Raw genomic sequence first — 22558 nt, 5'->3', positions numbered from 1 at the left:
TGTGAGACTTTACTCTGTACTGTTATTGTTTTTACCTGTACTACCTCAATGGACTCTGTACGAACTCAATGTAACTGCACTGTGTAATGAATTGACCTGTACGATCAGTATGCAAGACAAGTTTTTCACTGTACCTCGGTACAAGTGACAATAATAAACCAATACCAATACCCAACGATGTGGAAAGTTACCAAGGTGTGTCCTGTCCACTAAACACTGAACAGACCAAATGTGGCTAATCCTACCTTAATCCTATTTTTTTATTCTCTCTACATTTTCTCATCAACTGTCTCAAGGTTACAGATCCACAGTGCCTGCTCTCACTCCCGCCATCACCCTCTCATGTCTGGGTGTTTCATTTCCGTGAACAATGCCACAGAGTGCTCACCAAGCACCTAATTTGTATTGTTCCACATTCAATCTCAGAGACAATATCCTGTGTTGTAAAGGCACCATGGCTGACTGTGCAAAGTTGCTCATTTCAAACAAAGGAACATAAGAATTAAAAGCAGGAGTAGGCCACTCAGCCCCTCGAGCTTACTCTGTCATTTAAACAAGATCACAGTTGATCTGACTGTCATCTCTGCTCCATGTTCCCATCTACCTCAGACAACCTTTCACCTCCTTCCTTAGCATGTATCCATCTATTTCTTCTTTAAAAATATTCAAAGATGTTGCTTTCAGTGCCCCTTGAGGAGCAAAGTTCCAAAGATTCATGACCCTCCGAGAGAAAAAAATTCACCTCATCTTTGTCTTATTTTTAGCCCCTCGTTCTTGCCGAGAGATTTTTCTCTTTCATTCAGCTTTTCAAGCTTGTCCTTCCCATTCATTCGACAGCATTGTTCACGTTCACACACTGCCATGAAGAATGAAGGTTTTTGCCTTGCTGTGTGTAGAACCAGTAATAATTTCAGCTGGAAAAGATGTTACATTGATATGAAGCAAAGCAAAACCCAGAAACATCTCTGAGGATAGGTAGTGGTTGGAGGATCACCGGCAGCCTGTATTAATATTCTATTGAGAGCAGGGAATAAGCTTTCTCTGTCATTTGTGCTTCTTATTCACAAGGCTGAAGCCATCATAATGAGACTGTAATTAGTATCACTAGGATAAAGGCAATTCCATGATGTCTGCAATTGGCAGAGCAACCATTTCTAGTTAAGGAAACACAATATTAACGTTATTTCTATTGTGAGACAATTACTCAGTTTAACTAGTCACTAGAGGAAACTGCCACAAATGGATAATTGTGAATGTCCTGTGCTATTGCTAATAGTACATAAAGGCAACATTTTGTTTAATAACAGAAGGGAGTATTAGGTCATTTAAAGTGCAATGCGCTGTTCTACATCTTGGCTTGAGTTGTGTCTTTCAAGCCACAATGACTAACTGCTGTTAAGCAAGCATCGCACAAGTTCAGTCAGAGCTTATCCACCATCATGAAAGTCTTTGCAACTTTACATCTCCTGGTCAATGACTCGGTTTTATACTCCTTGTGAAGAAACATAATTATAAGTACAAAATAAAATGTGGCATTTGTTATCTGGCATCTGTACTGTGGCAAGAACAAACAATATGCCACAGTCTTATCTGCACATATTAGCAGACAGAGCAGATACATGAAGCACGGAAACAGGCCATTCAGCCTACCAAGTCCACGATCACTATTAAGCACCTATTTATACCAATCCTACACTAATCCCAGTTTTTTCTTCCCACATTCCCATCAGCTCCAGACCCTACACAATAGTGGATTGGTATTGGTATTGGTATTGGTTTATTATTGTCACTTGTACCGAGGTACAGTGAAAAACTTGTCTTGCATACTGTTCGTACAGGGTCAATTCATTACACAGTGCATTTAGGTAGTGCGGGGTAAAAACAACAACAGAATACGGAGTAAAGTGTCACAGCTACAGAGAAGGGCATTGCAGGTAGACAATAAGGTGCAAGGTCATAACAAGGTACATAGATTGTGAAGTCAAGAGTCCACCTCATCGTATAAGGGAACCATTCAATAGTCTTATCACAGTGGGTTAGAAGCTGTTTTTGAGCCTGGTGGTAGGTGCCCTCAGGCTCCTGTATCTTCTACCTGATGGGAGAGGAGAGAAGAGAGAATGTCCCGGGTGGATGGGGTCTTTGATTATGCTGGCTGCTTTGCCAAGGCAGCAAGAGGTAAAGACAGATTCCATGGAGGGGAGGCTGGTTTCTGTGATGCACTGGACTGTGTCCACAACCCTCTGCAGTTTCTTGCGATCCCAGGCAGAGCAGTTGCCATACCAAGCCGTGATGCATCCAGATAGGATGCTTTCTATGGTGCATCGACATATGAGGATATTTCCGATGACCATTTAAACTACTGACCTATATCTCCCATTGCCATTTCTTACAGTGAGACAGAAGTTCGAGTATTGCTAGATTAAAGAAATGGAGAGGATGTAGATTTTCACTGGGAGGATATCACATCAACATAAAGCAAAGCAATACCCAGAAACATCTCTGAGGGTAGGCAATGACTGGACGGTTTCAGGCAGTTTGAAAGCCTTTCACCCCCTTCAAAAACATGTATCCATCCATTTCTTCTTTAAAAATATTCAAAGACGCTGCTTTCACCAACAAAGTTCCAAAGACTCATGAACCTCCAAGTTTCAATCGTCCTTGTCTTATTTTTAACTTCCCATTCTTGTCAAAAGATTCTTCGCTTTCATTCAGCTTCTCAATCTTTTTATTATTTTAAATTATTATTCAAATTATTATTCAATCAAGAACATGGCAGAGGCTTTCTCTGCCATTTGATAAAACAATGACTGACACCTTATTGGTTATTGTGGTAAATAGAGTTAATACTTCAGGTTGAAGTCCTTCCAACAAAATAATGAAAACTTTTCCTTGTTCTAATGAAAGGTCATTGAATTTGTTTCTCACCACAGATGCTGCCCGACCTCCTGAGTACTTCCAACCTTTTCCATTTTTATTTTACCTCAGGAGGTATTGGGGCAAATCGTCAAAGTCATGGTTGAAGAAGTCTATTTCTTAAGGAGGGACTAAGAGAAGAAAAGCGGAGGTGGACAACTTTAGGGAGGGAATTCCAGAGTCTAGAGGTAGTTAGATGAAGAATGCCAGTGGTGTCCCAGGGCTGGAGATACCACACAGTTTGGGTGGAGCAGAAGCTGAGGGACCTGAAGCATGAGAAATTTAAGATCATGATATTGCTTAACTGAGAGCCAGAATAGGTCAATAAGCACAGGGGTGATGGGTGAATGGGATTTGGTGCAGATTAGTTAGAAGTGCAACAGAGTTTTCAATAGAGAGTACTGCTCTATCCAAGATCACAAGAAGTTGCAGAGAGTTGTGGACATAAGTCAGTCCATCATGAAAGCTGGCCTCCCCTCCATGGACTCTGTCTACACTTCCCACTGCCTCGGGAAGGTAACCAGCATAATCAAAGACCTCTCCCACCCTGGAAATTCTCTCTTCTTCTCCCTTCCATCGGGCAGAAGATACAAAAGCTTGAAAACCACCAGGCTCAAGGACAGCTTCTATCCCACTGTTATAGGTCTCTTGAACGGACCTCTTGTACGATAAATATGAACTCTATGTCTCTCAGTCTTCCTCGTCATGGCCCTTGCACCTTCATTGTCCACCCGCACTGCACTTTCTTTGTAACTGTAACAGTAACACCATATTCTTCATTTTGTTGTTCCATGGGCAAAGGCATCGGTTCCTGGTCCTTGCTGATTCCCCGAAGTTTGTCGAGTTAGATTCTTGATACTTTCATTCTGTGATGGTTTACTGGATAATTGCCCTATTCTCTGCTGATTCTGGTAGTTTATTGGGAACAGCAGCACTTCTTGGTCCGTACTAATTCCCGGGAATGTAGAACGTAGAATATAGAAAGGTACAGCTCAAGAACAGGCTCTTTGGCCCCCGATGTGTGTGTTAACCATGATGCCAATTTAAGCTAATCCCTGGTCTATATCCCTGCATTCCCTGCCTGTCGAAATGCCTCTTGAACATTGCAATCATTTCTGCTTCCACCGCATCCCCTGGCAGCAGTTCCAGGCACTGTCTGTGTAAAAAAACTTGCCTCACACATCACTTTCAAACTTACCCCCTCCCCCCTCACCTTAAATCTATGTCGTCTAGTATTTGACATTTCAAGCCTGTGAAAACGACTCTGACTATCTCCCCTATCAATGCCTCATGTATACTTCAATCAGGTCCCCCCCCCTCAGCCCCTGAGACTCCAGAGAAAACATTTCAAGTTCATTCAACCTCTCCTTATCACTAACAGTCTCTAATTCAGGCAACATCCTGATGAACCTCTTCTCCACCCTCTCCAAAGTCTCCACATACTTCCTGTAACGGGGCAACAAGACTTGCACACAGTGCTCCAAGTGCGGCCTCACCAAAGTTTTATACAGCTGCAACTTGAGTTCCTGACTTTTATATTCAATGGCCCCACTGATAAAGGCAAGAATGCCATACACCTTCTTTACCGCCCTATCTACTTGTGCTGCCACTTTCCGTGAGCTATGGGATTGCACCCCAAGATCTGTCTGTACATCAATGCTACTAAGGGTCCTGCAATTTACTGGATACTTTCCTCCTACATTTGACCTCACAAAGTGCAACACCTCACACTTGTCTGCACTAAACTCCATCTGCCACTTCCCCACCCATATTTCCAACTGGTCTTTCTCCTGCTTTATCCTTTGACAACTTTCTCACCATCCACGACTCTGCCAATTTTTGCATTATCTACAAACTTAGTCATCAACCCACCTACCTTCTCATCCGAGTTATTTCTCTATATCTCAAACAACAGAGGTCCCAGCGCTGATCCCTGTGGAACACCACTGGGCACAGGCCTCCAGTCGGAAAAACACCCCTCCACCACGACCCTCTGTCTTATACGGCCAAGCCAATTTTGAATTCAATCTACCAAGATTCGGTGGATCCTTTGCATCTTAATTTTCTGGATCAGCCTGTTATGAAGTATCTTGTTGAATGCTTTACTGAAGTCCACGTAGACAACATCCACTGCCCTACCCTCATCAACCATCTTCGTCACCTCCTCAAAAAACTCAGTCAAGTCTGTAAGACGTAACCTGATTTAACACAGGTTAAATCAGTGTTCAGATTTAACCTGAACACTGGTTGTAACCATTTTCTACATTGTGGCTTTGGAATTCAGATTACAGATTTCCCTGACCTCAGTGGCAAAAGAAAGATTTGTATTTGCAGAGCACCTTTCTTGACTCAAAACATATTAGGTAGATATAGATATAGATATTTATTTATTAGTCATGTGTACATCGAAATACACAGTGAAATGCGTCTTTTTGTGTTACTGAGAATGTGCTGGGGGCAGCCCGTAAGTGTCGCCACGCTTCCGGCACCAACATAGCACGCCCACAACTTCCTAACCTGTACGTCTTTGGAATGTGGGAGGAAACCGGAGCACCCGGAGGAAACCCACGCAGACACACGGGGAGAACGTACAAACTCCTTACAGACAGTGGCAGGAATTAACAGCAACGATTGTGAAACACCGGTAATTGGTAATTGGTTTATTGTTGTCACATGTACCAAGATACAGTGAAAACCTCTTGTCTGCTTGCCGTCCAGACAGATCATTCCATCTATAAGCACAACGAGGTAGTACAAGAGGAAAAGGAAACAGAATGTAGAATATAGTGTTACATTTACAGAAAAAGTGCAGTGCAGGTAGACAAGTGCAAGGGCCATGATGGAGTAAATTGAGAGGACAAGAGTTCATCATATAAGAGGTCAGTTCTAATTTGTGCTCAGCAAGCTCTCACACAAAGTCCTGGAACAACCCTCTGATTTGATGCTGCTGCCTCATCCCGTCATCTAACTGTGCCATTTGGCTCTTTCCTGAGCATTTCTCCCTTCTCCCTGTACTTCCACTATCTCCTTGGCACTCCACCAGTCTCCACTATGACCGTCCTCCTCAGTCTGTGTACGTCAAATAATAATCGCAGCCAACAATTTGAAGCCTTTGTCGGCATGGATAGGCTAAACAAAACGGCATCTAGGGACACAAATGCAGAACTCCTTCTGCCTCCGACTGTCCATTTCCTCACAATAAACTGTGTTCCTTATCTGTTGCCATAGGGTGGGAATAGATAACAGGCACCATCAAAAGTACATACTTGAAGGTGATTTGCAATGAGTGGCTTGTCTTATGTCTAAGTACCTTGGATTAGCTCTTGTGTTTCTAAAGTGTTCTTGGCACACACCACAATGCACACAGTCTGGACAGCTGGCTACTATGATTTGATACCACTTATGGTAATATAGGTAATGTCATGATAACTACTTAGGCATTAGTGTGTAATCCCAAACAATTTCACTGGATCTGTGCAAAATTGTCAAGGATTAGACAGTAATTCCTAAGCAGTCATTGTCGTTCCCATTTGACACCTAATTGGATATTGCTTCAAAGTATATTAAGGCTTTACCATCATGCAAACTCTTCTGGGACATCAAAAGATATTTAAGTGGTGGCCTGAGTTTAATTAGCTGGAATTCTGTGCAGGCAGATTTTGCTCACAGGATGTAAGCAATAGCCCAGGGTAAAGCAGAAGGCTATTAAACGGAAGGCTGTGCTCTGGGAATACGACTCTGTAAACTGCCACTCCATGTGTTACATGATGTGCAGGCCAAGGAAAGAATTGGCTGCAGACTGCCATAGGCTGTGAGCAGGTCTCTGACACGAGTGGGTTGTCCAGTGCGAGCAAAAGCTGTAATGAGCTTAGAGACTAAAATAAAGACAGTTTTACTGCAGGAATCAGTGAGACAAAGCTAATGCTGTTGCATTGAGAATTACACTCTGTCTCTAACACTTAAACCCAACTGGACTGTGCTTGTGTTTATGATCTATGGATCTTGCTTATGTTACAAATTCTCTTCCTTAAAGGCATTTAGAAATTCATAGAATTGGCTGTGCATTGCACACTGCCCATGAAATTTAGGTCAACTGAAGAACCCATAAAACCCAGCTCTGTAAGATAAGGTATCTTTATTAGACGCACGTACATCGAAATACACAGTGAAATGCATCTTTTTGCGTAGAGTGTTCTGGAGGTAGCCCGCAAGTGTCGCCACGCTTCTGGCGCCAACATAGCATGCCCACTATTTCCTAACCTGTACGTCTTTGGAATGTGGGAGGAAACCGGAACACCCGGAAGAAACCTACACAGTCATGGGGAGAACGTACAAACTCCTTACAGACAGTGGCTGGAATTGAACCCGGGCTGCTGGCGCTGTAACAGCGTGACACTGTGTGCTCATGATTGAGGACAAATGTCATTCCTTGCGAATTTGCTCAGCTACCCTAATTCTTCAATGGTTCCAAGATGACTGATCACGACCTGATTGTCCTGTTCAGAACTAAGCTGAGCTTCCATCCCTGTATCTTTTCCAGCGAGAAGACGTTGTCCATCGCCAGTTCAGACCAGTCTCTCACCTTAGTGCGGTTGATACTTGCCCGTCATCATTTGCGCAAATTCAGAATCAGAATCAGAATCATATTTATTATCACTGACTTATATGTTGCGAAATTTGTTGTGTTGCAGCAGCAGTACAGTGCAAGCTGTTCCTAAATCGTCGAGTGTGGATCTTCAGGCTCTTGTACCTCCTCTCTGATAGTAGTAACGAGAAGATGCTGCCTTCTTGAGGTACCACCTCTTGAAGATGTCCTCAATGGTGGCGAGGGTTGTGCCCGTGATGGAGCTGGCTGAGTCTACAACCTTCTGCAGCCTCTTGCAATTCTATGCATTGGAGCCTCCATATTAGGGTGTGATGCAACCAGTCAGAATGCTCTCCACCGTACATCTATAGAAATGCGCAAGAGTCTTTCGTGACATACCAAATCTGCTCAAGTTCCTATCGAAGAAGAGCAAACTAATGACACTGTAGGTTATTCACTGCATGGTTCCTCCACAGCTGGTATAAAATGGAGCTCTTGGTGCAACATGTAACCTTTGTCGATAACCCATAAAAAAACTAGGAATGAATTGCTCTGAGATTGGAAATGAGGTATCAACACTGTGACAATGGAATTGAAATTGGAATTGTGGGACTGCAATTAATTGGTTATTGGTTTATTACTGTTACATGTACCAAGATACAGTGAAAAGCTTTGCGTTGCATACCATTCATTCAGATCATTTCAAAAATCAGTGTATCGAGGTAGTACAACGGAAAAGCAATAACAGAATGCAGAATATAGTGTTACAGTTACAGAGGAAGTGCAGTGCAGGCAGACAATAAGGTGCAAGGGCCATGATGAGGTAGATTGTGAAGTCACGAGTTCATTTTTATTGCACAAGAGGTCATTCAATAGTCTTATAACAGCAGGATAGAAGCCGTCCTTGAGCTTGTTGGTACGTGTTCTCAAGGAGTCTGGCACACAGTGTCTGCCAACCTCAGTTTTCAATACTCAGGATAATAGAAACAGCATCAATACTTGTCCCTTCACTGTTTACATATCTCAGCAGCACACCATGGTTACTGGTCCCTCAGCACACAAGTCACAGTGGCATGGGACTCGATCAGTCTCGACCATCGCCTTGCTTCCATCTACCTGACCTTGCTCCCTAACCCCAGTACCCTTGCCTGACAAAAGGCTCTGAAGTGCCAGGTCCACAGGAGAGATCCCTGCCACCCAGCCCCCTTGTTATTCCTCACTTCTGTAGCAGCCTTTTGTGCAGCTGTTCTGTGGTCGAGAACTTCAAGGTCCAATTCTATAACCCAAGGAGCAACACAGCAACAATGCAGCAGCTGCAATCTCTGCATGCAGCTCCCGTGTACTGTTTTAGTGCATGATTCTGTGTGCAAACCACCATAGTGTTGTTGTTAATATATTGGTAGTGGTTTATTATTGTCACGTACCAAGGTACAGTGAAAAACTTGTCTTGCATACCATTCATACAGATCAATTCATTACACAGTGCATTGAGGTAGTACAGGGTAAAAACAATAACAGAATACAGAGTAAAGTGTCACAGCTACAGGGAAAGGGCAGTGCAGGTAGACAATAAGGTGCAAGGTCATAACAAGGGAAGTAGATTGTGAGGTCAAGAGTCCACCTCATCGTATAAGGGAACCATTCAATAGTCTTATCACAGTGGAATAGAAGCTGTCCTTGAGCCTGGTGGTACGTGCCCTCAGGCTCCTATATCTTCTACCTGATGGGAGAGGGGAGAAGAGAGAATGACCTGGGTGGGTGGGGTCTTTGATTATGCTGGCTGCTTCACCAAGGCAGTGAGGTATGGACAGAGTCCATGGAGGGGAGGCTGGTTTCCGTGATGTGCTGGGCTGTGTTCACAACTCTCTGCAGTTTCTAATGGTCCCGGGTAGAGCAGTTGCCATACCAAGCTGTGATGCATCCAGATAGGATGCTTTCTATGGTGCATCGATAAAAGTTGGTGAGTGGCAAAGGGGACATGCTGAATTTCTTTAGCCTCCTGAGGAAGTAGAGGCACTGGTGAGCTTTCTTGGCTGTGGCATCTACGTGGTTGGACCAGGACAGGCTATTGGTGATGTTCACCCTGAGGAACTCTCAACCCTCTTGACCTCAGCACCATTGATGTAGATGGGTGCATGTACACCGCCACCTTTCCTGAAGTCAATGACCAGCTCTTTTGTTTTGCTGACATTGAAGGAAATGTTGTTGTTATGACACCTTGCACAATTTCACAATTTTCTTGCAAGCGATCCAATTGGGTGTTAGCACCAAAGGCAGTGCATGTTCAGCTCACCAAGGAAGGGTGAAATCCAGTTCCTAGACAATATGGTTATAATCAGACACAATTACATTTCCAGATAAGTTAGGGAAAGTGGCCAAAGACTCAGGTAGAGAGGTAGGTTCTACAGGTCTTTTGGGTGAGATGAAAGGCTGAGCTGCCAACCATGATCCAATGAAAGCTGTGAACCTGACAAGAAGTGAGGGACACGGTGACCTTGGTGAGTTGTCAGGCTGGAAGTGGCTGCAGGGGAGGGGACAATATTACAGAGTCAGTGCCAGGCTTAAGGGAAAGGCACATGTCCTCAATTGAAGAAACCCTGGGTAAATGCAATTGATTTCAGTTTCCAGAACCCTCTCTATTGTATACTGTCAACCTGCTCTCCAGGGTAATTTTACTTTGGCACATGTGTGTGATAGATTGATAATTTTCATTGGTATGAAGAATTTCAGTGTTGCACACATACCCAGATGTAAATCAGAAAATATAATCAGGAAATATTTATAACCCTGTCTGAGGGATGTTCCATAATTCTGCTCGACCGCTAGAAATTGCAGAGAGTTGTGAACACAGTCCAGTCTTTCACGAAGACCAGGCTCCCCTTGATGGACTCTTGTCTACACTTCCCGCTGCCCTGGGAAAGCAGCCAACATAATCCAAGACCCCTCCCACCCTGGTCATTCTCTCTTCTCCCCCCTTCCATTGGGTAGAAGATACAAAAGCTTGAGAACACATAGCACCAGGTTCAAGGACGACTTCTATCCCACTGCTATATGACTCTTGAAAGGACCTCTTATACGATAAAGATGAACCATTGATCTCTCAATCTACCTTGTCATGGCCCTTGCACCTTAAATTGCCTATCTGTACTGTAATTTATTTACTGTAACACTATATTCTGTAATTTTCCCTTTTATACTGCCTCAATGTACTTATATTTGGAATGATCTGTCTGGCTGGCATGCAAACAAAGCTTTTCACTGTATCTCGGTATGTGTGACAATAGAAAACTAATTACCAATTATAAGTGCCTTTTATAACAAAAGGATATAGAAAAATTTGGACCTCTAACCTTTAAATTTGTGCTCAAGTTAAGTAAATGATGCACAGCAGCAAATGCAATCCTAGTTCTTTATTAATGTCTTTAAAGATGTCACTTAATGTAACTGTATTAAATTCGACATGGGTTTGCCTCTGCAGCCTGGTATATTTAGGCAGCGAAGCGGTGAGAAATGCAGGGTCAATTCGTCACTGTCACTGACCTCGTGGCCACTGTGTAGGGGGGAGGGGTAAGGTCAACTAAAGTCAGACAGCTCCGCATAATGCGAAGGAAGAGGGGATGTTGTTTGTTGGCTGCTCACATGTTCTTTATATCACAGCCAACCTTTCAGTGGAGTCCAGCCATAGTCCAGAAAGGAGAAGCAGGCTGGGTGTAAAACAAAACTGGACATTGTAAAATTTGTAAACATTATCGATAAATAAATCAACAAATTGCTCGGGGCTGTTATCATTGAGGCAAATGACTTGACCTTAACCCTCACAAAGCGCCATGTTGTGGAGCTATTATCCATTTGCAGTTCTGCATTAGATGATAGGGCATTGAGAATACATTCCCTCTGTCATTACAGATATCAGACCCCAAACTTAAAGAAACCTGGATGTGAACCCCCCCCCCCCCCCAAAAAAAATTGCTGATGCTGTGAGCTGAAATAAAAGCAGAAAATTCTGGAAACTCTCAGCAGGTCAGGCAGCATTTACAGAAAGTGGATGGAATTAATGCTTCAGATCAAAGACCTTCTGTCAAAACCTGAAACATTAACTCTGTTGAGTGTTTCCAGCATTTTCTGTTAGATTTCCACAGAAGAGGTTTACCAGGATACTGCCTGGATTGGAGGGTACGAGATATAAGGAAAGGTTGGACAAACTTGGGTTGTTCTCCCGAGAGCGTCAGAGGCTGAGGGGAGAACTGATTTTAAAATTATTGGAGGCATATATAGGGTCAACAGTCAGAATCTTTACGCCAGGGTAGAAATGTCAAATACTAGAGGATATGCTTTTCAGGTTAGAGGAGGAAAGTTTCAAGGCAATGTGAGGGGCAAGTTCTTTATGCAGAGAGTGGTCAGTGCCTGGAATAGGAAACCAGGGGTAGTAGTGGAAGCAGGCAGTTTGGTGAAATTTAAGAGGCTTTTAGATAGACACATGAATATGAAGGGAATGGAGGGATATGGATGATGCACAGGAAGAGGACACTCAGTATAAATTGGCACAACATTGTGGGCCGTCCAGTGCTGTACTGTTCTATGTTCTATGTTCTACTTCAGATTGATAGCATCTGTAGATTTTTGGAATTTTCACATGCATGTTTGAGTCTGATTTTTCTCATCACTGCAGCGAATCATCTCGGAATGGCAGATGGGGGCTGTTGAGGCATGGTTGTCACTTGATTAGACCCCGCAGACGGAGCTTGGACTATTGATCTGTGGCAGCTGTGGAAGTTAAATTCAAGTAATTAAATAAATCTGGGGGTTTTCTTTTGGAAACTGGTTCTCAGTAAGAATGAAACCATTGTGAACAATCCATCTGATTCAATAATGACCTTCAGAGGACAAGATCTACCAAGAGGTATAAAACATTATGAGGGTTATAGATAGGATAGATAGAGTCATGGACAGATAGTGTAGAGGCAGGCACGGTAATGTAGCGGTTAGCGTAATGCTATTACAGCGCCAGCGACCCGGGTTCAATTCCGACCGCTGTCTGTAAGGAGTTTGTACGTTCTCCCCGTGTCTGCGTGGGTTTCCTCCGGGGTGGTCCGGTTCCTCCCACATTCCAAAGATGTACGGGTTAGGAAGTTGTGGGCATGCTATGTTGGTGCCGGAAATGTGGCGATACTTGCGGGCTGCCTCCAGAACACTCTACGCAAAAAGATGCATTTCACTGTGTGTTTCGATGTACATGTGACTAATGAAGAAATCTTATCTTATACAGCAGGGAAACAAGCCCTTTGGCCCATCAAGCTCACACCGACCATCAAACACCCATGTGCAGCAATCCTGCATTAATCCCATTTTTTATTCTCTCCACATTCTCATCAGATTCTACCACTCACCTTCATACCAGGGGGGATTTACAGTAGCCAATTAACCTCCCAACCCGCACGTCTTTGAGATGTTGGGATGTTTGCACAAGGAGAATGTGCAAACTCCACACATTCAGTACCTGAGGTCAAGTTTGAACCCAGGTCTGTGAGGTTGTGAGGCGGTGGCTCCACTAGCATCATCTTTGGAGCTTAGAAGAATGAGAAGTATTCTCACTGAAGTAAATAAGAGTCTGTGGGAACTTCACAAGGTAACTTGTGTGGAGATATTTCTCCTCATGGGGAATTCCAGAACTTGATGGCATAGTTTCATGATAAGGGGTTGACAAATGAAAGATAAGAAGGAATTTCTTCTCTCAGAGGGCATAAACCTTTGGGATTCTATGCCACAAAACATCATGAATGCTGAGTTACTGAACATATTCAAGGTTGATAGTAGGAAACTTTCCCTCAAAGCAGAGGTACCTAAAACTAGAGGGCATAGGTTTAGGGTAAGGGAGTAAGAGGTTTAGAGGGGATCTGTAGAAGAACTTTCTCAGCCACAGAGTGGTTGGAATCTGGAACACACTGCCTGGGGGGTTGGAGACACAAGAGACTCCCGATGCTGGAATCTGGAGCAACAAGCAATCAGCTAGAAGAACTCAGCAGGTCGAGCAGCTTCTGTGGGATGAAAGGAATTGTCAACGTTTTGGGTCAAAACTCTGACCTGAAATGTCTGACTCCAGCAGATTGCTTGTTGCTGCCTGAGGGTTTGATGGGAGCAGAAACCCTCACAGCATTTAACTTGAGTCACCAAGGCATAGAAGCCTATGGACCAAGCACTGGGAGTAGTATAGATAGCTCCACGCCGTTTGGCACGGACAGGGCCTGTTTTTGTGCTGTCTGGCTCTGTGACTCTATAATTCCACAGCAGGCTTCCATGTGACCCCAAATCCACCAATACGGTTCACTTTTAACAACCTTCTGAGTTGTGGGCAGTCATGGTCTGTCAATACATGTTGGTGTTGCCCGTAATGTCAGCATCCTGTGAGCAAATATACAAAACTTCTGCAAAGTTTTATATTTAGTTTAACAAACAAGGAATTTTCCAGTTTATTTGTTTTTAAACTGGGCAAATGATTATTTGATATCAGATCGTCGCTAGCTTTCACAGAGCTGAAAAGTTCATCTGAGAACAGGGAGCAGTAAGTTCAAGGTGAAGTCCGCATTAATTATAGATTCTGTCACAGCTCCCTGCCACTCAGCAGCAATGTGCACAATCCAATCGCAAATCGCAAAGTTCCCCTGAGCCCGTGGGCAAACTGACGAGCGTCATGAAGGAGATGTGCGGGGCAAGTGTTTTACACAGAGAGTGGCAGGTGCCTGGAATGCGCTGCCAGGGATGGTGGTGGAAGCAGATACGACAGAGGAGTTTAAGAGGTTCTTAGATAGGCAGAGAATGGAGGAATATGGACATTGTGTCGGCAGAAGGGATTAGTTTAGTTAGGAGTTTAATTAGTTTGGCACAACATTGTGGGCCGAAGGGCCTGTTCCTGTGCTGTACTGTTCTATATTCTATGTTCTAAGTGTCAAACTAAAGGAAGCTAGAGACTGGACTGCCCTACATGGAAATAATGGACTGAATCGCACTGACCTGAGTACTCTCCTTGGGAAGTATTGGACTTCTGTTCATGCCTGATCTTCCTCAGGGTCAGATGTTGGTGAACCTGACCATCTGGTCCATCACTGGACTCAACATTGAACCCAGGAATGGAGCATCAGCATGCTGAAGAGGAAGTCCAAATGCATTGAGCTCTATACCAAGGAGGGCTGGCACCAAACCTCTGCTCTTATTCATTAAAATGGGGTCACTGACCCTGCGGAACAAGGAGAGAGCAGGACAGTACTTATGTTTTTAGTTATTTGGTGATATTTTAATATTTTTAATTTCTTTTTTTTACATGGTTCAGGTCAATTTGAATGATTTTTAGACGTTTCTGACAATTAAATGTTTAAACTGTTAAAACTCCCTTTACAGTCGGTGAGCTGTCAGATGTCCTCAGGAGGGGTCCTAGCAGCCAGACCATGTATTGCAATGCCTGAGGCTACTTTCCAGTTGGACCCTGGTTCTCCTCATAGTCCTGGTGGGTTCAGACAGTCTGTTTGCTTCATATTTCATTTCTCATATTTCCTTACGACTTACAATGGGGCCTATTGAGTCTATGCTGGCTCTCAAAGCAATTCCATCAATTGCTTTCCCCACATTTCCCTCTGGCCTAATCTCTCATGTCTATTAAGTCCCCTCTGATATTCCGACACCCGGCTACACGAGGGGCAATTCACAGTAGCCGATTTACCTCCCAACACATCTTTGGGACGTGGGAGGAAACAGGAGTACCCGGAGGAAACCCACACCATCACAGAGGAGATGTGCAAACTCCGCAAGCAGCACCGGAGGTCAGGATTGAACCCGCTTCACTGGAGCTGTGAGGTACTTGGAAAAACATGCCAAGAAGATGACAATACCCCTTAAAAGCTGCAATATTCCCTCACCATCAATCCACTTGTCAATTTCAGGTCAGTTTCATCAATTTGAAATGAATAAGTCATCTGATCCCTTCAAGAAGCAGGTTTGTCAGTGACACATAATTGAATGAAATGCTCGTCAGTGTTTAATGGAAATATAATGACCCTCAGCTGCCTTGTGGAATATTCTGGGTGTGAGGAAAGGCCACAATGGGACTGCAACATCTTGAAGTATTTCAAGAAATGCCCACATTCTACTGTAATTTCTGTAATCACCCACAGCACCCGACATCACATCATGAATCTGTTGACAAAGCTGCAGTAACGCTAGTTCATTCCACACATTCACCTCGAAATGAAATTTGAGAAGTAGCTCTGGGCTCACCTTTCCATAATGCTGTGAGGTATAAGAAAGCCATGGGAGATGAGTGATATCAAATAGGTCGCTTGAAAAAGGAAAGAAAGGAGAAAGTGAAAAGAAAGAAAGAGAGAAGAGAAAGAGAAAGAGGGAAAGAGAGAGAGAAACAGAAAATAGATAGATAGATAGATAGTAGATAGATAGATAGATAGATAGATAGATAGATAGATAGATAGATAGTAGATAGATAGTAGATAGATAGTAGATAGATAGTAGATAGATAGATAGTAGATAGATAGTAGATAGATAGTAGATAGATAGATAGATAGATAGATAGTAGATAGATAGATAGATAGATAGATAGATAGATAGATAGATAGATAGATAGATAGATAGATAGGCAAATAAGTAAATAAATGGATTGGCTAACACAACTCACACCTCCAGATAATCCAAAGACCTTTAAATCCATCAAAGTTTTTTGAGGTGCAGTCACTGTTTAAATATGGGAAAGACAGCAGCCAAGTTACGCAGAGGACACTCCCACAAATAACTGTATGATAACCTACTTTTAATAATTAAAACAGAAAATGCTGGAGTTACACAAATGGTCAGGCGGCAACCTCAGAGAGTGAAACAGGTGTGATATTTCGAGCCAATCGCCTTCCACCAGCATCTGTGGTTTCATGGTTTTCAATCTATTTTTTGTGATGTGGGTTACTGAATACATTTTGATGAGGAGAATGAATGCACTTCACTGTTCGCTGGTTTATACACAGCCCATGAAAAACTCAGACCGCTGTATATCCAGGCAACCTCAAGATCAGCCAGAAGTTTTTTGGAATCGATCAGTTGGCCAAGATTACTATTACAGCATTAGAAATGGCTTTAGCACAATGCTCCCCACTGGGGATCTGGGAGCTGTGGCAAAGGAACTCCTGGACCAACCAGATAGAGAAATCCTTATCGAAACCAGCAAGCTTGGATACTGATGGGGTAGGTTGCATGGGTGTGTGGTGAGGGGTGTTGGTGCAGAGTCAGATAGGAAGTCATGGTTTCTAACTCCACAGAAGGAATGTATTCTCTTTGCTAAACTTCCCATCTGGAAGTCTGCCAGATTCCAACTGAGCTAGAATTTATCCAGTCTCTCCTCATGTGGCACACCTGCTATCCCGGGAACCAGCCTAGTAAGTCGACGCTGCACTCCCTCCACTGCAAGTACATCCTTTCTTCAGGAGGCAGACTAAAACCAGACCTAAAACTCCAGGTATTGGCAATGTTTTCTAAGAATGTATCCTATTTGTAAATTGAGTATTGGCTGCTGTGTTTTGTTGCCAGGACAGACATTCCGGAATTTGATGCTCCAATCAATAACTTTTCCTCACCTCACCTCATCAACTTTCTTTCAGCACTCCGTCCAATGAATAGCATGGTTGCTGGTAACTGAAGCCTAACATTTTTGTACAGAGCAGGCAACATGAGATTTGTGTGCTGCGTTAGTGTTGGTTTTAGGGCTGTTGAATTTTGCCTCCATTAGCTTTTGTGTAGAAACGCTGACCAATTAGAACAATGGCAAAGGATGTGTAGGTATCAACCGGGCTCAAATCAAGCTAAGGTTCTGCAGGTTAAGGGCACATGCTAACCAAATGTCCACATGGCCAAATCTCTTTGTCACAGCTTCTTCAATACAATTATTTCCATTTTGCATTTGAAACCAATCAGAGCAAGAAAGATGAAGTACTGAGTTTAAAAAAAAGCAACATAAGTTGCTTGATGCTTCATAAACCTATATGAAAATCTAACAACTAATACTGGGAAAGATTTGGTGATTAAGTTTCATTAATGGGACCATGGTCAGAAGAAACTTTGCATTTAGGCATCCAGTTTCCACCTGGTATTTTGCTTCTGCTACTTCTGAAATAGTCTTTGACTTTGAGATTCACACTGGAATTACCTGATCTGTCTGAATACTCCAAAGGAATTAATTTTATAATTAGCAATTGAACATGGAATAAAATGTTAGTACTGAAGCATCAATGAAAGAATAGAACGTTACAGGAAAAAATGCATTTTATTTGGTGTCAGAGCCAACTTCATTTCCAATATTTTGATAGAAGGCCAGTGTGCAATATGAAAACCCATTCAATGGAGCAGAAACCAATTTGTAAACTCAGCTATGTTTTTGCCTTTTAACACTGGAACAATATGTGGTTTAATAAATTACCAACTCAAATGGATAATAAGTTTCACAATCCAGTGCAGTATAAACTGATGATAAAATGCCCAATTGAGGCAAATAATTGACAGCTAGTGGTATCCAAAATTTATTTTATCCTTGATCTTTGTGTTCTCATCAAGCACTATTCATTCAATCAATTGGCCCCAGTTGATCTTGATGAATGCTGTGCAAGTGATATTACAGCTAAATCAGACAAGACTGATAGAGTCTACTTTCTTTAATGGTTTATTTTAGTGCTCATGCATTTCAATGAACAGCCACTTTCATTTTAACCAAACAGGTTGAACGAAAGGTAACTCTATACTTTCTCATTGATAGTAGAAACAGGGCAGTGTGGCCCAACATTTGATGATTAGAAGTTTTTGATGGATGACCATTTAATTTATTTTATTTGCAGCATTTTTTGAAAGATACATATTGGTGAAGACACCATCCCTGCCCCTCATCAAGTCATGCCCTGGCATCAGAGATTTAAAATAGTGTGTACTCTTTAAGGGTTATGGGAATGCAGTGATTGTGGGGGGTGTTAGTTGATGGGGTGGAATTGAGTGCATACGTTGGGGGTGGTGAAAGGGGAAAATATTTCAAGTGTGTTGAGATATCAATGTTGCAAGTGTGCATATCAATGTTTCTGGGTTATACGCAGAGGAGAGGCGATAAGCAGCCAGTCCAGCTCCAGGAGCCAAGATGGTATTGTCTTACTGCACTAGATCACACAGATAGCCTTTTGACCACTCCTCAGAGAAGTAGTTAGTCCTGGCATGACTTCGAGCATGTTCTGGACTGACGCATCTGTGGACTGGAACTTGGAAGCATGGAACAGGCTGGAGATCACATCTGACCTCCTGCTCCACTGCTACACTCATCACTGATCCCCAGGAGCATTCTGTAACTACTGAGCCAGAGAGCTGGATACACTTCATTCCTTGCCCTCAGCGTAATGCCTACTGTGACTGGTGCATGTAACATGGCCCCATTCACTTGAGTGAAGTATGAAAATATAAATGGTTCACTTAATTCTGTTTAATTTTATTGATATTTTAATTACTTTATGTCAGCTGGCTTTGGCTTTGAAATAGGAGTGGGGTGGAGAATTAAAGTGACATACAACAGGAAACTCTGGGTCACACCTGTGGACTGAGTGCAGATCTCTGCAAAATGATCCCCCAATCCATGATTGATTTATCCAATGCAGAGAATCTTTTGTGAACACCAAATGCAGTACGTGAGGTGAGGTGAGGTGAGGTGAGGTGAGATGAGATGAGATTTATTAGTCACATGTACATCGAAACACACAGTGAAATGCATCTTTTTGCGTTACTGAGAATGTGCTGGGGGGCAGCCCGCAAGTGTCGCCACTCTTCCGGTGCCAACATAGCATGCCCACAGCTCCTAACCTGTACATCTTTGGAATATGGGAGGAAACCGGAGCATCCAGAGTAAACCCAGGCAGACACGGGGAGAATGTACAAACTCCTTACAGATGGTGGCCGGAATTGAACCCGGGTCGCTGGCACTGTAAAGCGTTATGCTAACCACTATACTACCGTGCTGCCTTGAATTGATTGGAAGAGATGCAAGTGGATCGCTGCTTCACCTGGAAAGAATGCTTGGGTCCCTGGGTGGTGGGAAGGGAAGAGATAAACAGACAGGTGTTGTATCTCCACTGGTTGCTTCAAAGGTGCTACGGGTCGGGGAGCAGTGGGTGGGGACAGAAGAGCAGATCAGGGAGTCACAAAGTGAACAGTCCCTGCGAAATGCGGAAAGAGAAAGGTGCAACTGGTGGCAGAATCATATTGGAGATGGGAATAAATGCTCTCCTTACCGAACCTGCCCATGTCCCGCTGTCAAATTGATGCAAAAATGCCAAGAGCTCTGATGAGAAAAAGGTACCCTTTGTTCGATATTTCCAGTAAAGGCAATGGAATATTGTTTGGAGCCTTGTGTATACCAGCCTGTAGAGGAAACACTGTCCCCATTGCTGTATTTAAATAGAAATTCCTGGTTATAATGATTAAACATAGCAAATGCTATATCTCAAGTGATGACAGAATATAATTCCTGACAGTTTTTCTGACAATGCACTCAGGAAACTTTAAATCATGCACAATTGAAACATAAAGCTTTTATTGAAGGGTAAATGTTACGGACTGGTGGTCAGGAGGAGGATGAGTCATTGTTTTCTCTGTTGTGTGGGATAGAACAGAGAACAGGAACAGGAACAGGCCCTTCGGCACAGGAACAGGCCCTTCGGCCCACCATGTCTGTGCTGACCATGATGCCAATTCAAACTAACCTCATCTGCCTGCACATGGTCTAAACCTCTCCATATCCTGCCTGTTCATGTACCTGTCTAAATGCCTCTTAAATGTTGCTATCATTTCTGCTTCCACCACATCCCCGGCAGCCTGTTCCAGGCACCCACCACTCTCTGTGGCAAAAACTTGTCTCGTAGATCTCCTTCAAACTTCCCCCCCTTATCTTAAACCTATGCCCCCTAGTATTTGACATTCCCACCCTGAGAAAAAGATTCTGACTATCTGCTGTGTCTGTGCCTCTCATAATTTTACACACTTCGATCAGATCAGCCTCCAGTGCTTCAAGGAAAAGAATCCAAGTGTGTCCAACATCTCCTTATAGCCAATAGCGAATACTCTCCAAACCAGGCAACATCCTGGTGAACCTCTTCTGCACTCTCTCAAAAGCCTCTACATTCTTTCTGTAATGAGGTCACTAGAACTGCACACAATACTCCAAGTGTGGTTTAACCAGTTGTATACAGCTGCAATATGACCTCCTGACTTTTATACTCAGTCCTGAGGAAGGCAAGTGTACTTTATGCCTTCTTTACCACCCAATATACTTGTGTTGTCACTTTCAGGGAGCTGTGGACTTGCACCCCAAGGTCCTTCTGTACATCACTGCTCCTAAGGATCCTGCCATTTACAAGGATACCTTTATCTTGCCCTGTCTCTCTCATCCTCATCCCATCCCACCTTATACCCCACCTTTCTTTTCCATGGAATCTTCCAGCCACCTGACAGTGTCCACAGGTCTGATCTGTTTGGAGGCTTGTAGGTTAATTGGATGATTGTTCAAAGTGGGTATCCTACAATGTCAGTCTGTCCATAGATCTCAGGGGCTATCAGCTTCTCTCAAGACAACTTACCATTGCTCCCATTAGTGCCCGAGCAGTGATTTATAACTTGCTCTTCATGCAAGAATTGGGATATACAGAGGTTCATTGCAGATTCCTGCACCCCCCCCCAACCATCACCCCATCTTGAACCACTCTTAATATATGCCTCATCAGCGCCACTAATTCCCAACCAATTATTCGCCCGAGCCTTAAAGTGTTTCCCCTCCAAATCCATACACTTCCTTTTTTCTGAATAATTCCTTGTGTGGAACCTTATCAAGTGCTTTCTGGAAGTTGTTATGACAACATTCATCGATATTCCCTCATCCAAAGTGCGAGAAAGATTCTTCCAAATTGACATTAGCCAAATTGGGAAGAGAAATGGAGTGGCAGGTTACCTCCGGTGTGAAAAGCCTGCCACTTTATATCACATGTCATCTCAATCTGAAGTGATGCAGGAGTAACCTACACCCAGATCCCTCCCATTCAGTAACCAACTACTCGGGGATACATAAACAGGGCCTATAACCGTTATCTTTCTTTCCTCATTGGGAAACCTTTGACCTCCTCCTCATCACTGTTTGAAATCAGATGCCTCCCTGCCCCTTAAATCAACACTAACTGATGTGCATTGTCGCATGAAATGATGCAAAGAGCCCGATTCTTATTCAAATTATTATAATTACCCTAATGCAATCCCATTTTAAAATACAACATAGATATAAAAAAAATTATAGCACTCTTTGTAACATTACAGATTATTAACCATAATTGCTCATTCACTTTGCAACGTTATTGAAGACTCAGAGCTTGTATCAAAGTGACACAACATTATGGGTAATTTCATAAAACCAGCATTTGTATGGCTGAACTTAGCATGTAAAATTTATAACTAATAACATTAAATAAAATATTCAGATACCCAAGGCTTTATAAGCCCGTGAGTTCATCTGTCTCCTGCTGTGCAGCTAGCATTAATGTTAATGAGAATAATTACAAATAGGAATTGAGCAATGCTGAATAATTTCTCTCTTACAGGCTAAGCATTCTCAAAGTTACGTTTACATGAATAAAATTCTTATAAAGAACTGGCTAAACTTAAAAAGGCTAAATTGGGATAATATAGTTATCTGTGTACATCATAATCACTGAACAAAGAAGCAATCTAGACTAAATGACTTTAAAGTCTGTTATCCTGCCTTTAAAATGAGACATTAAGCTTTGTTGGTCCCCATAGGTTGATATAAAAGATCTCACAGCAGTGTTTCAAAGAAGAGCATATGAGTTCTGCCCGCTGTACTGGTTAATATTCATTCTTCAACCAAAATTGTTAAATTGGATTATGTTTGTTAGATCTTGCTGTGCTTAAATTGACTGTAGCATTCAATACAATAGTGTCCTCGTTTCAAAAAAATGCCTTAATTTGGACTTTAGGACATTCTTG

The sequence above is a fragment of the Pristis pectinata genome, chromosome 2 (genome assembly GCF_009764475.1).
Source record: "Pristis pectinata isolate sPriPec2 chromosome 2, sPriPec2.1.pri, whole genome shotgun sequence".
Classification (NCBI taxonomy): domain Eukaryota; kingdom Metazoa; phylum Chordata; class Chondrichthyes; order Rhinopristiformes; family Pristidae; genus Pristis; species Pristis pectinata.
Note: the sequence above shows the minus strand (reverse complement) of the source record.